A 16937-nucleotide genomic window follows, 5' to 3' on the forward strand; every position below is an offset into this window, starting at 1 on the left:
ATGAGATGGAAGTCCTACTCTTAACAAAACAGCAGGACATTTTTCTGGACAGACTCAAACAGCAGTTTATTTTGCTTATTTTTTTTGTGCAAACAATGGACAATATTTTTGTCCTAAGGGTAGGTTTTTATGTTTTATTTCTTCTGCCTCTAGTTGCGAAATACTCCAGAGAACCATTTACATAAGACAAAAATTGATTCTCAGAAAATATATCAGAAACGCCAGTGTAAGGAGAATGCATAATCTAGTGTATGAAAAGGATAAAATACATTAGCTACTTTGTTTCAAGTACTGGCATTAAAACTATTGTATCTACAGTAACCATCTGTATCTGTCAATTTAGAAGGAGTCAGTGACCTCTGCATTAAAAGCCTTGTTTAGCAAGATCATCAATATTTACTGAAAAGTTCAACTAAAAAAATACAGAAAAAAATTATAAGCCTGCTATAATGATAATCCTGTTAGAATTCTGAGTGCTGTTAAACAGCTTTACTTGTTTAATTTAGTTGTTGATGTGGGACTGAGAGGGGGAGTAAAAATGCTCTAAAATATTAACCATAAAGGGTTTATCTATCATATATTTCCACCCCTCAGATTTTTCATACCTGAAATGGTAAAATTATTGAAATTTGGATGTTAAAATGATCAGATTATCTGCTTTAGGGAATTCAGAGATGACTATGAGTTGTGAGAAGCCTCTGGGCAGATCTCTCCCAGCTGAGATGGAATCTTTTACTTTGTCTTGAACTCTCACCATGAATACAGATGTTACTGTCTGAGATTAAACACAAGAAGAAACACTTCAATACTCCAAACTCTTTTGAGTACAAAGGTGTCAATCAATAAGTTGTTGATTCTCAATTAAAAAGTGAAAGAAAGCACTTAAAGAAATTAAGAGGTAGCTCAGGAACCCAGAGGTTTAAATGTAAATGTATATTATTACTAAATTCTGTGCCATAAATTGGCCCTGGAAAATGAGCTTTACAAAATGCATGAGATCCACCAGGAGAGTACACAGATGGTACAGAGATACATTCCCAGGAAGAAAACAAATTGTGTATCTTGCAATTACAGAATGTAAATAGTGTTTTTATCCTGTACTGCAAAATAATCTGCAGGTATAAAAGGTGTTTCGAAACTGTGTTTAACAGCAGAAAATGATAAACCCGTCATATCTCTGTCCCTCCAGAAATATTTACTTTAAATGAAAATGCCAGCAGTCTTAGCAGGTGACTGTAGGATGGTGGCACCTCAAATTGGTGTCCTCACTGCACAGCAGCACCCCTGCCTTGCTTCTCCCTGCTTTTTCCTGCTGGTTTTAATAAAATCTCACGTGTGGTGGAGCTCAAGGCTTCCCTAAAGAGCCCCTGGCAGTCAACACCTACGTTAAGTGAAGGTGGTTTGTGTGCCCAGAGCGGCTGTGCATGCCCTGGTCACAGGGTTCCTCAACACAGGGGTGTGTGAGGGGCTTCAGGACTTGCAGACCATTTTCAGAGTTCAGGAACAGCATTTTCAAACTCACTCTCTTAGTAAGAGTCAGATATAGGAGAATAATAGAAGGAAGGCACAGTAAAGGAAGTGATGTGCACAATCCTTTTTCTCATATACTTAGAGCTTAGACAGCAATTTTATGATCATTTTGAAGGTGTGAGGTCCTGGTTGTAGGACAAATGAAATCACTGTCTTTTCAGGAAATTCTCTCCTTCTGTGTGTGGTGTGGCCCCTTTTGAAGAAATGTAGCTTAAAAATACACTTTACTTTTTTAATGTTTGGACTTGTTGTTAAGGCATACGGTTGCACATCAAAAATTCTTTAATTAAACATTTCTGTGCTGATGCACAAGCACTATTATTGCCAGAAGAGTAGAGAAGTTTCAACTAGATCAAACATTGCAGAAATTAGGAAGACACCCAAAACCTGTTTCTTTTAAACATAACACTCTCCATCATTCCCACATAACCAGAAAATCAGGTCAGTGTTTCATTTACCCCACAGAGTTACTGTCTAAGGGTAGGAAGGAAATCTTGCAAGGCTGAACTTGGTACTCAGGAATCATGTTCCCAGCCTGCCTTCTGCTCCAAGCCAAGCTTTTACACCAGCCACTTCTGGGATACCCTTCAAAAGTAAGGTCAAGGTAATTAATTTGGAGCATTTTATGACAACCAAATTAATATTAAATGAGTTAATCATGATTAATGTAATAACTGAACAATTAAACATGATAGGATCATTATTTTAAGACTTGGTTCAGTTTAGAGTTACCTCATTGTATGAGAAGATGTGTTTCTGAGCTAAAAATACATTTCACCAGTAGAAGCAATGAGTTCTATAAGAAGTGGTACTTAAACCTTCAGATATTTATAAGTAGCAAAAAGTTTCTGGAGCTCAATAAGTTTTCTGCTCTTTGTAGTAATCCCTTTTTAACAGATAAACTTGGAAATCCTAATCCCAGTCTCTTCTTGCCCAGGTTTCTTACAGCTGAAATGTATTTATTGATTTTGGTTGAGATGTTTCTCACCTAACTGGGGATAGAACAAACTTCGTGGTTGTCATTTAAAGTCAGAATACATTAGAGTTTTGATGTTTTAAAAGAATTTTTCCTTTCTAAAGAATTAAACTTCCAAAATCTGTGAGAAAAGTTATACACCTAGTTGTGATACTTTATGCCTTACATTTTTAAATTAGACTTAGCCAAATTTGTGATGTGTAAAAACATTTACTAGAAATCTGTCTGCAAGGTGTTGGAATGGGTGTCAAGACCAATGCACAAATCTGAAAACATATGTTTTCCTGTTTCTACCACAAGCTATTTCTCATACGAAATTCCATTTTTTGGGTCCCATAAAGCATAATAGAATTTTATAAGAAATTTAGAATGGGTAATAAAAAAGTGTTCCTACAGAGAGTGCAGATAATTTCCAGCATTTTGTTTTACTACTGAGTCAGCAAAATATCATTCCTAGGGTACATTGTAGGTAAGTTATTAGTTTTTACTTCACAGCTTTTTCTTGGCCTCATGTAATGGATTTCTCTTAAATGTAACATAACAAAGTCATTCTAAGTTGTCCTGTAGCCATTATTGCTGCAACTTTTGACAACTGCATTTTTCCAGCAGCTCCAAGGAGTATTTTGAAATCCAGTTCTGATGTCTTTTTCCAAAGAGCACCTTTGTTCTGTCGGGCAGGTAAAAGGTTAGTACAGCTGCTCGAAGAGCAGATGGCAGCAGCAAAGCTTTTCACTGCTGCCACGATGCTGCTACAAAATTGCTGTATCAGAAACTACTGATTGATCTGTAAAGCTCCACCTGAATATTTTTAGAATTCTGCATCAGAGATAATTTTTATTTCCCATGTGCATATGAGAGATAGTCTAAAAAAGGCATGATCCTGCAGCATACACCTTCCAAAAGGTCTAAAGTGAAATTCCAAATGATCCTATTTTCAAACACTGCCAATTCTCATTTTGCAGTAACACCTACCACAAAACTGCCACTAGTTCTGAGACTGATTTTCACGGTGTTTTAAATAAAACTGAAACACTGTCCTTTAATTTCGCCTCTCTCAAGTAGCAGGAGTAAAAAGCAATATGATTTGACAAGTAAAAATATTACATTCAGACACACATCATTCTTTCTCAAGTTGCTGGTTTGTTATTTTATGTTGTATTATCATAGAATATCTCAAATTCTAAGGGACCCATAAGGATCAAGTTCAACTTTGTGCTCCTCACAGGACCATCTAAATTCAAACAGTATGAATATATACATAATATATATAGTATGAATATATTATATTCTATTATTTTTAATGTAAGTTGCAGCCATGCGTACTAAAAGCTGAGTCTGGGGTGTTTGTCAGATATGGTGTTAACAACCTTGCAATTTATTATAAGCAATATTTTGCAGATGTTTTCCACAAAAATGTAAATGCAAAGTTACAAATTTCAATAAAGTTGATTCTTAGCAGTTATATCTATTATTTAATATTTTTCTAAAGCACCAAGTGCCCTGACCTATTCTGATTTTTAAGGAATGTATTTTCTTCAACAGAAGTCACCTATGTGTTCTCTTCATACCACAGAAATAAGGATTTCAGTGGGGACATGCTATAAACCCCTGAAAAAAACCCAGACCCACAGTGATTTTCTTTTCCTAAAAAGTCAACCAAGATTTCCTTATCGGTCAGGTTTGTAACAGACCATGAAAATAAGAATTTCCAGCTGAGTTTCGCAGCATTTAGTGCAACAGTCAGTGTTTCAGCTCTGTGAGTGAGAGTTTCAATTCTGCTAAAATATTTCTGCTTTCCACCATTCCTTCTGAATAAAACAGGTGACTCCAATTTTGTTTCTCTAGTTACTTATTGAAGTTTTTGATTAATAGCCATTTTACACACAGAACGTTAAGAAGATGTGCATTCTTTCTCCAAAAATTGCATCACCAAACGCCTTTACAAACCCCTGGTAGAATTTGTATACCTCCAGTTGCTGAACTATTTCTTAAGTTAAAATGGAAACCAGTGTTAAGTTGTCAAATAAAAATGAAAACCCTACTGAAAAGCCAAAGAGCTAAAAGGAGCCTATTTTTAGTTTAAAGGAAGTACATATGTATCATGCTCTACACCACACTTTAATCATTACCCCTCATCAGGATGACAGGTGATGCCAGGATAATAAATAAAGTCTATGGTAAGAAATTAAACTGCTATGACAGAACTTAAAGGCCATAAAGCCTTCCAATGCCCCTCCTCTCTGTCCTCTACATACACTCTTCCTCTTCCTCCACAATAAACTGTTCATTCAAACTCAGGGATACACTGTAGGGAAGAATCAGTGAAGATCAACATCAGAAACCAAACCAAACCAAAATAAGATCAGCCGTCAATGTAAAATTCTCTAGCCACAAATTGAGCCTAAGGAAAAGAAGAAATCAACTGTACTATCAAGAGCATACAGAGAAATGCCTTTTGTCAGCAGTTGCTTCTGTTTTACCAAAATAATGAAGTAATAAGATGCCCACTCTGGGTCACAGATCTAGATTCTAAATCAGGAAATACAATAATACCTTAAACCACACACTGCAGATTTCTTTCTTGGCTGTAAAGGAAAACACTCTTGCTACTACATTGGTACTACAGCCACAAAATAACTACCCACATCCGTTCTGTTTCCAGGAATATTCCAGCACCAGCAAGTCCAAACAAACGTGTCTCAAATTATGCTTCCATGACTGTGTTGTTTAGGACTTAACTCCACCACAAATATAAGTAAGTGCACTTTGAACAATCATGTGGCATTTAATTAACAAACAACAATCATTGTTTACATGCAAATTAAATACTTATTGGAGAAATAATTTCATGTGAAGTGTAGTTGTGTTATCTTTATCGATCTGACTGACAAAATTTTATCTGCATTAGTCCTCCCCATCTAAATTAACATCAGTTGATTTAGTTGGATTTGATAAAACCACAATACCTAGACTGCTGGAAAAGCTGAATGCAAAGCCCACCTTCTTCTTTAAACTTCAGGTACTGAAAAATACTTCTTCAGTTTCTCAGATTGTCTTCAGGTAGCACAGATCTGAGAGTCCCAATGGGTTAGACAAGACTGAAAGTGTATTTGGCATCTTTGACCTGAGGTGTGGGCTTTTCCACCTATGCTGCAGAGCTGCCTTTAGTTGCCTAAACTGCATTTACAACCCTTTGTGATGTGTTTAAACATTACTTTTATCTCCAGTTTAGGGATGGAGAAATGAAATTACAATAAATTGAAATTATGTGCCCTGTATATACTCCCCTTCTACAGTTCTCATAGGCATAAAAATCAGTGGTATTTATCAGCTCACCTAGAGCTCCATGACTTTTTCTGGTTTTGTTGCTGTGGCACTTTATATTTAAAGTGTTTTCTTTGACTTGAGTGCAGAGGTTGTACCTTTCCTGGCAACAGTATTCTACAGTCAGATGTACAGCTATAATGGTATTTTCAGTAGTTAGCCTATTTTTTCCTATTTCTTAATATCACTCTGCTATTAAACTTTTATAGCTTAAACTCTTCAGTTAGTATCTTCAGCATTTCATGCCTCAGAAAAATGGCACTTGTGACTGTATACCCAATACTGTCATCTATCAGAACACAGCATAATTATTCAGTATTGTTCCCTTTTTTGTTGTTCTTTCTCTGTACATTTACTTATTCTACAAATACAGAGCAAAATATTATTGCTGTCGTCTCTCATGACGTCTTGAATCCAGGCACACAGTCCAAAATTGTATCATGTTTGCTCTTTTCGTGCCATGCTCATTCCAATGTAAAGTGCTGCCCACTGCGTGGAAGAACATTAGCAGTTAATAACTTGTCCAGTCATTTTTAGCAGGTTAGAACTATGGGAGATACAGATGTTATTTATGTGAATTTGTGGACTGCTGAGAAAAAAGGAATTATTGCCTTTAATACATAAGACCTGCAGCTGGAATGGAATTAAAGGAAGGAATCAAAGCTGGACCTAATGCCACTGCCCTTTGTGTTGTTACTTGGTTTAATTTTAGACTGGATGCCTGGAGTCAGGAACCGAACACGGCTGCAGGTGATTCAGTGGCTTTTTGTAAACTGATTGGGTTACTGAGCATCTCTTTTTTCTTTATTTCAATAAATGAGGTTAAGAGCAATTCCATTTTCTAGCCAAGAAGACTTTGTCAAATAGCAGCAGAGATTTCAAGGCAACTAATTAAGAGGCAGTGCCTTTCCACGAAGGTGTTCTTGGCCACAGATGTGTCATTTTGTGCACTGGTGACTGCGTTTATTTGCTATGACTTTGCAGCCTCTTATTAGAAAGACATTTTACTTTTCAAATGCCATCCACTCTAAATTAGTGGAGAGCAGGTCACCGAAATTTGGAGTGTTTCCCAGACAAAACACAATGCACAAAGCTCTAAGTTGTTCAAGAAATGATACCAGAAATTAGAATATGTTCTTGATGAAGCTGTAAACTTCAACTGGTAGACTTCTCACAGTAAGGCTGCAAGCAATCCCCCTGCTTAGTGGGGTGAATGCCACTTCCATCTGCTGTATTGTACAGAAATGAAATAAACTTCAAAGAGAAAGCTCTTATCCTGTTTGTTTTTGTTGAAATGAAAATACCAATTCAGCAAGTCATATTTTGGAAACAAGTCTCCAGTAATCATAATATTTTTTTGGATGCCAGATGGCCTGCTCTCCTGGTCTGCACGTCAGAATAACTAAATGCTTGTCTTTCTTAATGTAGCATTTTAGGGTAGCAAATGAATATGTAAAATCATTAAAATTAGAAGCTCTGAGATGGAACCTCAGTCCTGCTGAAATCAGGGACATTTCTGCCACTGACTTCAGCAGCGTTATGCTTTTGCCACTGCTGTATCCCAGAGCTAAAACTATGCCTGTTTTATTTTGACAATGGCCTTTCAAGGCAAGTAGGTTGTTATATGTTTCCTCACATTATTGCTTTCCCCGTATTTGCAGGTTGGTACCCATACAACATACAACTGATAACCTGCTAGGATGTTTCCCTAACAACTTCTCGAAACTGAGTTATCATGACCCGCTCACCTGGCAAAATGTGGTGTTTTGGATGAGGTTACAAATGTACACAGATTTCACCCAAACTTTAAGGTCCCTAAAGAATGGTGCAATGAAAATAAATGTGCAAGTTTCACAGTCAGCAGAGTGAGACAGAGATGCCTCTGAAAACTTCTTGGAGTGATTGCTGAGTGCCTGCCTTGGGAACCTGAATTTAAAGGTGCAGCCTTCCTTTCTATAGGATATCAAAACCATATCCATGGACTATAAGGATACTAGATGTGTTTACTATCGAAAACTCACAAAAATCCCTGAGTTTAAGAATGAAACAGTATCTCCATTAGTTAAATAGGATCTTTCTTCAGGATTGTACCTTTGGAAAAATGGCCCATCTTTGCTCTGCTGAAAATTGACAGTAACCACCACATGGGTAAGAATTCAAGATGGTAAATTGCTGATGGGTCTAACTAGAGCCAAGCCCAGCTTTCTGCAATGTTGTTTCATTGACTGAAGTGGATACAGCTTTCCCCCACAGTGTATGTGGCGCAAAGGATGTTGTACAAGCATTGCTAGATCGGAATGGTCTTTCCAATTATCCCTGTGGGTAAGTCAATGGGACACATCTGCACAGGACATGCACCAAAACACCAAGGCCTCCCCCAGATGAGTGGTTCTAGTACAGCATGAATCCTTACACAGGGCATACCTCTGAAAAACACCTGCTTTTGACACTCGACAGCATTTTAATGCTGACTCCAAAAGGCCCAGAATGGGGACTGATGAATTATCCAATGAACCCCTGTCATTTTAGCCTGTTCTTTCAGCTAATAATAAAGCACTAGACAACTATTGTGCACCTTTTATTGTCGTGCTACACTGCTGCCATCTGGGCTGTCATGCATTGGAGCGTTGAAGAGGAGCTGAAGAGTGACTGTTGGATATTTATAAAGGATTCTGTGGTTAACTTTGCTCAAAATTGGGCATGTAATGAATGCATTACTGCAAAGCAGGGAAATAAAACCTATTAGAGGCTAGAAATGAATCATCCCAATGGCAAATCATTTTCTAAGCTGCAGTATTTTCTCTGTTATTGCTTTGCTTTAAACTTTGGTGAAAAGCAATTACTTTATACTTTCTCTTTATTTTTATTGTTGGTGATTCTTATGCTAATTTTCCCCCTTTATGTTTGATTTGATTTTGAAGAGCTTTTTGGAATTTAAGATTAAATTGAATTGGTGATACTGCCCTGCCATCCTACCTTTCTTATCCCCACTGCCCACTCTGGGTTCTGAAGAATTCTTAACTGGAGCAAACTCCAAACTATCACATCCTAAACTGTTTCTTGTTCTAAATAAATGAGACAAATCAGCATCCTCAAAACACCTGAATAATAAAAGTTTGGGGTTTTTTTAGTAGTTCTTTCTTTCCTTAATGTTAAGCTTATTTTTGATTTAACAGTTTAAAAGAAGCTAAAGTTCCCTGCATTCGAAAATTGTTCCTATATGAATTTTTCCCCTTAAAGAATGACACATGTCAGTGAAATGTGGAACCTTTGTTGTCCTATGCCAGTGGCTTAAGTGGGTATAAAATATGCAAATTATTTTCTTGCAGTGAAATTAGTAATTTATAATTTTCAGATTAATCAAGAATCCTTTCAGTTAAAACATAAAAATCTACAAACAAATAACTTAAAATTCTACCCACAAACCTAGAGGTGATTTTTCACTCTTTTTTTTTTTTTTTCGTGGACAAAACCATTTTAAAAAAAAAAGGTATTTATTTATTTATTATCAGAAGTCACTAAGAAGGCACAGGACTAATGAAGATTTACTTTGCTCAGTACTTCTACCATGAGATACAGTGTGAGGATTCATATGGATTAGCACTTTTAGATGAAAGTCTTATTAGTTAAATGTTGAGATTTTGTGTATTTTTTAATGAATTTTAATTAGATTTCAAGACTAAACCCTTATGATTTTGATCAGCACATCCTTTTAAAGTCTACTGCTAGAACGCATTTGGATGAATAAAATCCTATGACCAATAACATGCTATTGCTTACAGCTTTAAAAACAATATGCCTGAAAGTACCCATTTTAATTTTAAATCTTACAGCTAATAAGATTGTTCTAGGTATCCCATGACTGAAATATTTCATCTCCTGAAAGTCCAAGTTAAAAAAGGCCATTATGAACTCTCCTCTTAGATTTGGGTTCCTTGCTTTGACCCGGCTGAAGAGCAGAAATTACAGGCAGAGTCGTCCAAGGTCCCCTCTGTTGTCAAAATGGAAAAAAAGTCTAAGTGCAGATCTAGCAAATTACCTGCATTGTGCTCTTTGTATTAGTTATAGTTGGGTGAGATTAAATCTCAGCTTGCTTTAAAGCAAATTAATTCAGCAGTTGCTTTCCTGGCAGAAATCTGCATAATATACCTACAGTGGCTGCAAGGAAGCTCCCAATTTCCTTCCCTCAGGAAGATCAAATGGTGCAGAACCAAAAATGGAAATGATACTTTTCCTAATGTTGAGTTCAACATAGGGGCAATAAACCATAAAATGTTACAAGGCAGTAACGAAATACTTTCCTGTAAGCTTGAAAACCAAAAATGTGCTAATAGAGTGCTTAAAAAAGGCTCCTTGTTCTTCTACCCTTCCCTGAACTCTGGCCTGGGACATCATGTACTGTTGATGGCTGTAATGTCAGTGAACACTGAGCTTGCATTCGATTTATTTTGGAAAATTTAGGGCAAAAGGCAAAATCAGGCCTCTTGCATAGGCCTCAGGCAATTTGTGCACTTTATTTCAGGGCAGGCACTGCAGGTTGGCTGAAAAGTTACAGGAACAACGATTGTCTCATAGTCACAAAGGTGGCAGTGCAACATCTTTTCATGTTTTCTGATGGAGCTTCGGTGAATTACAAATATTAAAGAAAAAATTAAAATTATTTATCTAAAAAAGTCTGGGGACGTAGGTAAGGCTTTCATTTTTTTATGTCTTTGATAACTCAGAGAATACAGCTGTAGCTAGGAAATCACCATGGTGAAAAAGAGAAACATGCCCTTAAAATTTCAAGAACTACGGTCCATTAAAAATCAGAGAGTAGTTTTTCATTCATATTAACAGAAATTTCTTTAAATCCTCACTGCTTGCTTAAAGATCAAATAAAAGACATTGTGACTGCCAATGAGCCACGAGATGAATGATTTAAGATAGATTTCCATTCTGACCACTGATTTCATAAAAAGGTAAGTTAACACCTAGCAATCCTAGTAACAGCTTATTTTCAAAAAACCTCAGCAGCACTAATGATTATGTTCTAATAAAAGGCTACCTTTTTCCATAATCCATCTAATGAAACGTAGTTTTCCATAAAACAGGTTTTTTTTAAATATATAAATTCATCTCTGAGTAATGTTGGAAACTTGTTTAAATACTGAGAGAACTGCACCACAGCAAAAGTATTCTTCAATATCCTTAATTTAGCTTTGTTTTTGTGATTTGCAAGAATAAGATTAGTTTTTTCTGTCAATTTTTCTGAATGTTAAACCACCGCTTTCAGGCTGTTTCTCAAGAGTTTGACTAGGAGTAGTGCTGTAATACCTATCTGCAGTTTCACCACAGGTTAAATGCGTGCACTGAACACTTGTAATCAGAATCTTGATTAATGTTTGTCACTGTGCTGTTCACAGGCCTTTTTTTGAGTTTTACCTACCTCTTAATATTTTTATTAGATTTAATTAATTTTATCAGCTTTATTTTAACTTGGTGTGATTAAAATCAGAAGCATTTCAACTGCAGCCAACTTTCTGAGATTATCCCATCGTCACATATGGTTTAGACCCTCCTCGTGCCATAAAACCAGAGACTTCAATTTGAGTTGTTCCAAGCAGCTGAATTAATAGAATGCTGCGACTGAAGGGGTTTATTTTGTGTGTAACATTTTAGTTGCATTCCAGGTCTAAAGGGCCATTATTAACATTTCATTCTGAAGAAGCAATTACTTCACCAGAGATGGGGGAACAGATAGGAGAACAAGGTCCTTTCTAATTTGATTGCACATGATGTACTCTGTGATTACATTTTGTTCAGCAAGGCATTCAACCAGGCATTCATAAGAATTCCTACTTGTTTTTAGAGCCTAACTAGGAGTCTTTCTTGCCTTCTAAATTTTAGACTGCACAAAATGAGAAGCACCCCGTGTCATTTCCAGTGGTGTGGAATTACATTTAGACTCAGAATTTGTATTTTATTGCCAGCTGTGCCCTTATTAGGATATCCAGGATTAAGGGTGAACCTCTTATTACAGGTATCTCCAGAACAGAATCCTTTCTCTTCTCTCTACTCCCCCTCTGTCTCTCTCCTTCTCCTTATCCCATAAGTCAAGATATCCCACTCAGTTAAGAGTCAGAGGTGAACAAGCTTTGTTTTGCTGCATCCAGTGAACACTCACTGTGCTGTACTTCACTTTAGCTATTAAAATAAACAAAACCATTTCCTGGAAAAAGCTTTCTCAAAGGACTCAGTACTTTTTTTTGGGTTATTTGAGCAGATTTTCAGAACACTAGAAGAATACTTAGAATCTTGGGGAAATAATTGTTAACTACTGGCCAGTAAAATAGATTCTTAAAAGGGACGTAATACATACCTATGCATTTAAATATATGACATTTAATCTTGAACATTTGAGCATGGTGCACGGAATAACTATTATCCAGCTTGTCTGGCCTTATAATTGAGTCACAGTTTTAGAAAAGAGTGAAATCATTTAGATTTGTGATTCTGAGTTGGTGTTATGTTTCTGAAGATGATTTATCACTGAGAATTAAGTGGTGCTACAGTCCTTCAAGGACAAATCTATTGAACCCACGCAGACCTGTTGAAACCTTTAAAGTCACACAAAAGCAGGCATTGTAGCAGGTAATGAGTTAATGAGTAAAATATTAATAGCCCTAAAGTTCCTTTCTGTCAACAACATATAGGCTATCCCTTTGAAAGCTTCCAGTTGCAAATATTAGTTCTGACAGGAAGGGTAATGGAGACCGGGCATCATGTGCTGTCTCTTCTTTGGGCTGGAAGCCTTTGAACGCCAGAGGCTGCACAAAGAGAGCGGGGAGAGATTACAGGAGAGATTTTCAAAGGCAGAAAGAGTTCTGAAGGACCCAGCTCCTATTCAAAATCAATGAGAGCTGGACACCTAATTAGCATGGCTACTTTGAAAATCTCCCACTCCTTCTCTTTTATGCAAGTTCCTTGCTATAGAAACAGTACTGAAATAGAAATCTAATTGGGAAATGCTGGGACTGGGAAACAGAGGTGAGGAACTGGATTAACTGCATATTTCAAGACAAAATTTTTTTCTCGGACGTGTTTATTGCACTTGCTGTTGAAACCAAAATCAAAATCTTCTCCAGTATTCAAACTCTCACCTTTTCCTCCTTGAATTTCGATATTTGGACCCTGAAGATGTCTTGTCTTTAGAAAAGAGTGTGTTGTTTTCAGCAATATTGTTTTGCTTTATGTTATGTTGACATTATTGTTGCCTGCATAAAATAATATAAAGGCACATACCTGTTTTTAGAGGGATATATGTGCTCAGCCTGTCTGTGCTGTGCCTTTGAGAGGCAAAGGTCGTGTCTGCTTTCCTGTTACAAGGCAGCAGTTACAAGAAAGTGGATGATCACTGCCTTCCTGCCACCCTCCCTGTCCTCTCAGGTTTGAACCAAGACCAAGGAATGACTGGCAAGCCAGAACATTGCATCTTCATTAGCCTCCAAAATGTAAAGTCAAGTGCCAGATAAAACCATTACGCCTTGGAAGTCAGGAATATGAGAATGGAGAGCCCAAAGATGCTTTGGTGGGGCCTGTTGTGTATCTGCATTATTGTATCATCTACATCCATAAACCAATTTTCTTCAGTTTTAGATATGACTGCCCTTGGAGGCAGTAAGAGCAGAGATCAGGATTTATATCTCCTTGGCAATAGGTGTTTTTATGGCAGAAACAATTTTGATCTTTCAGCCAAAAGAAGCTTTACTTCTTTGCTTTAAATATAATTCTGGGTTTTGTCACTGTGCCAGCTGACTCAGAGTCTCTGGCTTCGTGCCTCGTTGTGACAAGTTTTCAACTTGCTAATAAAAAAAAATCTGATATTGAGCCATTTTGGCAAATGTCTATTATCATCAAGGAAGAAAATTAGGGTCCCACTTGACATATGCCTCTAGTTTTAATCAAACTATTAAGACTCTGATATTGATAAATCAGTCAGAAATTGCTCAAACAGTGAGTACTGCTACACTACCACTGTAATAATTAGTTCAGTGACAAGAATTACTGTGATGCAACAGGACAATTTTCCCTTTGTCTTTGCAAAGAGAAAACGAAGCAGGTAATACCAAAATTTTTGTAAAATAACTGTATGCTTTAAAATACATTTGGTGAAAGCAATCCTTTCTCTCATCATTCCAAAATGAAACAATATTTCATTAAGATGTCTTGCACAGGGAGAGTCATCCTGGAACTTATTCCCTCCATCCAGCTAATGATCTCCCTTGGTTTAAGTTAACATTTTAAATATTTCTAGTTAATTGGTTTCTGTAACCCTTCTTACTCTTACTTCCATTCAGACATGCAGACAGATAAACAACAGAGAGAAAACGGACATTAGGACAGAATTAATCCTCTAAGACCCAATTGTTCCTGTGCTGGTTGATGATTCACATACATTTCACAAAACTTCCTCTTACCTGCTGCCTCATAGAAAAAAAGTAAAAAGATAAAACTATCAGGACCCCGATCCAGCATGGTTTTACCGATGTTTTTCACTTAGAATGTATTTTCACTCCGTGAGTCATAGCACTGATGATAATCTTGCATCTTTCAATGCACACAACTCACTGTACACTGTGGAACTGGCAAGTATGTCAAAGTTCTCTTACCTTTGAGATATAATAAAAGTGTTTTAAAGAACAATTGAAGGGAAGACAGTACTGGTTGCCAATAAACAGTTTTTCTTTTTAACAGCAGGATTTAATATGTGGAGTTAGGAGGGAAACAGATGTCAGAATTTGCACCACAAGCATGGCTTTGATTCATGTAAGTCTCACACTTCAGAAGGTCCCTACTCCTGAGTGAAATTCTACCACCAGTGCATTGTCAACACAGAGCCTTCAGGGCAGCTTCAATGCCTTGTTTGTCTTCCAAAGGACAGCAGAGTTTGAATCAGGGAATTCAGTTAGGAATTACTTGTCATGGTGATATGCAGCTTGATTTCAATTATCATCCTTTTATTACAGCCTTCTGCAGCCAGATTCCTTTTATTATAGTTTTGTACACTTATATTTTGCTTTGTAAGCTGGGGAGTAGTTGAGGATATTTCCCACTTCACATTAGTGGGGAAAAAGAATTCTAGCATGTGCACTCTCAGCAATACATTAGATTTTTAATGGGTCTAATTTAAGAATATTTCACACCAGGAAGAAGAAGAAAGAAAAAAAAAAGAACTAATCTGTAAAAATTCTGTTCATTAAAAATTCTCTGCAAGGACTGAATAATTAAAACAGCAAATACATGACAAGTACATCCAAAAGAACAGAAGATCAGATCTGGATCCATTCTTACCTAAATAAACACTGATGGTTTATTTAGCCAAGGCACTTTAGCAGCTGCCATTAGGGATAAACACAAATCAGACTAACCCAGGAAAGTTCTCTGTTTCACACAGTGCTTGCCATGAGATGTTTGGTGTTAGAGGGAGGGAAGAGGTAGTATCTGTCACAACTTTCTACTGAGATGGTTTGAGGATTTGCACCATGCTATTGTATGACCCGATCTTTCAGAATGTGCCAGCTGAAAAATCTGAATCTCCTTGAATTTACTAATTTCGGAGATCAATCCTTAACTCTAAAACTGCTCAGATCATCAAAAGCTAAGTTTTGTCAGTAGAGGTAAATAAAGAGAATTAGAATGCTTTCCTCTTTTACACTTGCATGTGGATTTTGATGTTCCAAGGAAAGAAAACATTGTTCTCTAATATGTCATCCACACAGACAACCATCTGTGACATGAATGCTAATAAATAGCTTTTCTTGTAACTCTTCCAGTTTCACCTGTCTCCCTACTCTTACTAAAAACATTATTTACAGGAGTTGAACCAGGAGTGTTTTCATTGTCCATTTCAATGAAGTCACTGATAGCTTATAGGAATGCTCTGAGTGCTTTCTTGTATGCTGGTAAGAAGACAACTGTGCATTTATCAAGAGGAGAATGCTTTTTCAGTAATAAACTCTATTTCAGTAAATACTTTAATTTTTTTTTCCCGAGTAAAACTCATTCTTTCATTAAATACTTTATTCATTTAAGAGCATGAGAATAAGGTATTTTCAAATATCCTGCAAAATAGCTACACCTACTTGCATCCCAGTCTTTTGGATCTCAGTGCTACAACTCAGGAACAGTTAAAAGCGTGATTACTTAGGAATGCTCACATGTCAATTGTGAAGGCTACATCAAACTGACATGATTTTTCCTTGCAGTTTGCTTGCAGAAGGAACCTCTGTTATAGGTCATGTTTTTCATTCCTGTCTTCTAAATGATAGATGTTACAGCTTTTTACATTACCTTATATTTAACTTAGAAATATTAATTTAAATTAAAAATAGGAATGAACATTTCCAAATTCATCACATTATGTGCCTTTATCTAAAGCCAAAGTGGATTCAATTGCTCAAAATATTCTGAATCTGTACAAGCCCACATCCTATCTGTCTCCAGAAGCACTGCCAAGCAAACATTAAACTCCATCTTTATAAGTGGTTTAGTGAGAAAAAAAAAAAAAACACAGATCAATGCACATTCTTTTAAGACTGTAAGGAAGAGACATAACGCACTTTCAAGGCATTAATTTACCTTTGTGATGGGAGGCAGTGGTCTGGCTCCAACACAGCAGGTAGGTGTGGTGCTTAAGGAAATAGGAGAGAAATACAGTGAGAAGAAAGATTCTCTGCAAATGGCAACCCTTGTAGAGAAGACAACGCTCCATTTGTGAAGTAATAAACAAATCAATGGATATAATGCATGGGGAAATGTGCAGAGCAGTTTGAAGGAACAAGGGAATTGCAGAGCAAACACACGACCCCTTTCATGAGGACCATATCAGAGATAAACTGTTTAGAGTGTGCTCTGCACTCCCTCCAAAAAAAGAAAGATAAATTCAGGCACCCTGCACTTTTCAGATCTTGATACCAAACCTACCGAAATGCATCAGTCCCTGACTTTAATGTGCTTTGATTCAGATCCTTAAGGGAAAAAACGTATCCATGAGAATATTCACTGCCATTCAAGCCCTTTCAACACTTCCCTTGACAGACAGTGTAACCCAAGCAATTATCCTGCC

This window comes from Myiozetetes cayanensis, unplaced genomic scaffold (assembly GCF_022539395.1).
Source record: "Myiozetetes cayanensis isolate MyiCay16 unplaced genomic scaffold, myiCay2020 scf24, whole genome shotgun sequence".
Taxonomy (NCBI): domain Eukaryota; kingdom Metazoa; phylum Chordata; class Aves; order Passeriformes; family Tyrannidae; genus Myiozetetes; species Myiozetetes cayanensis.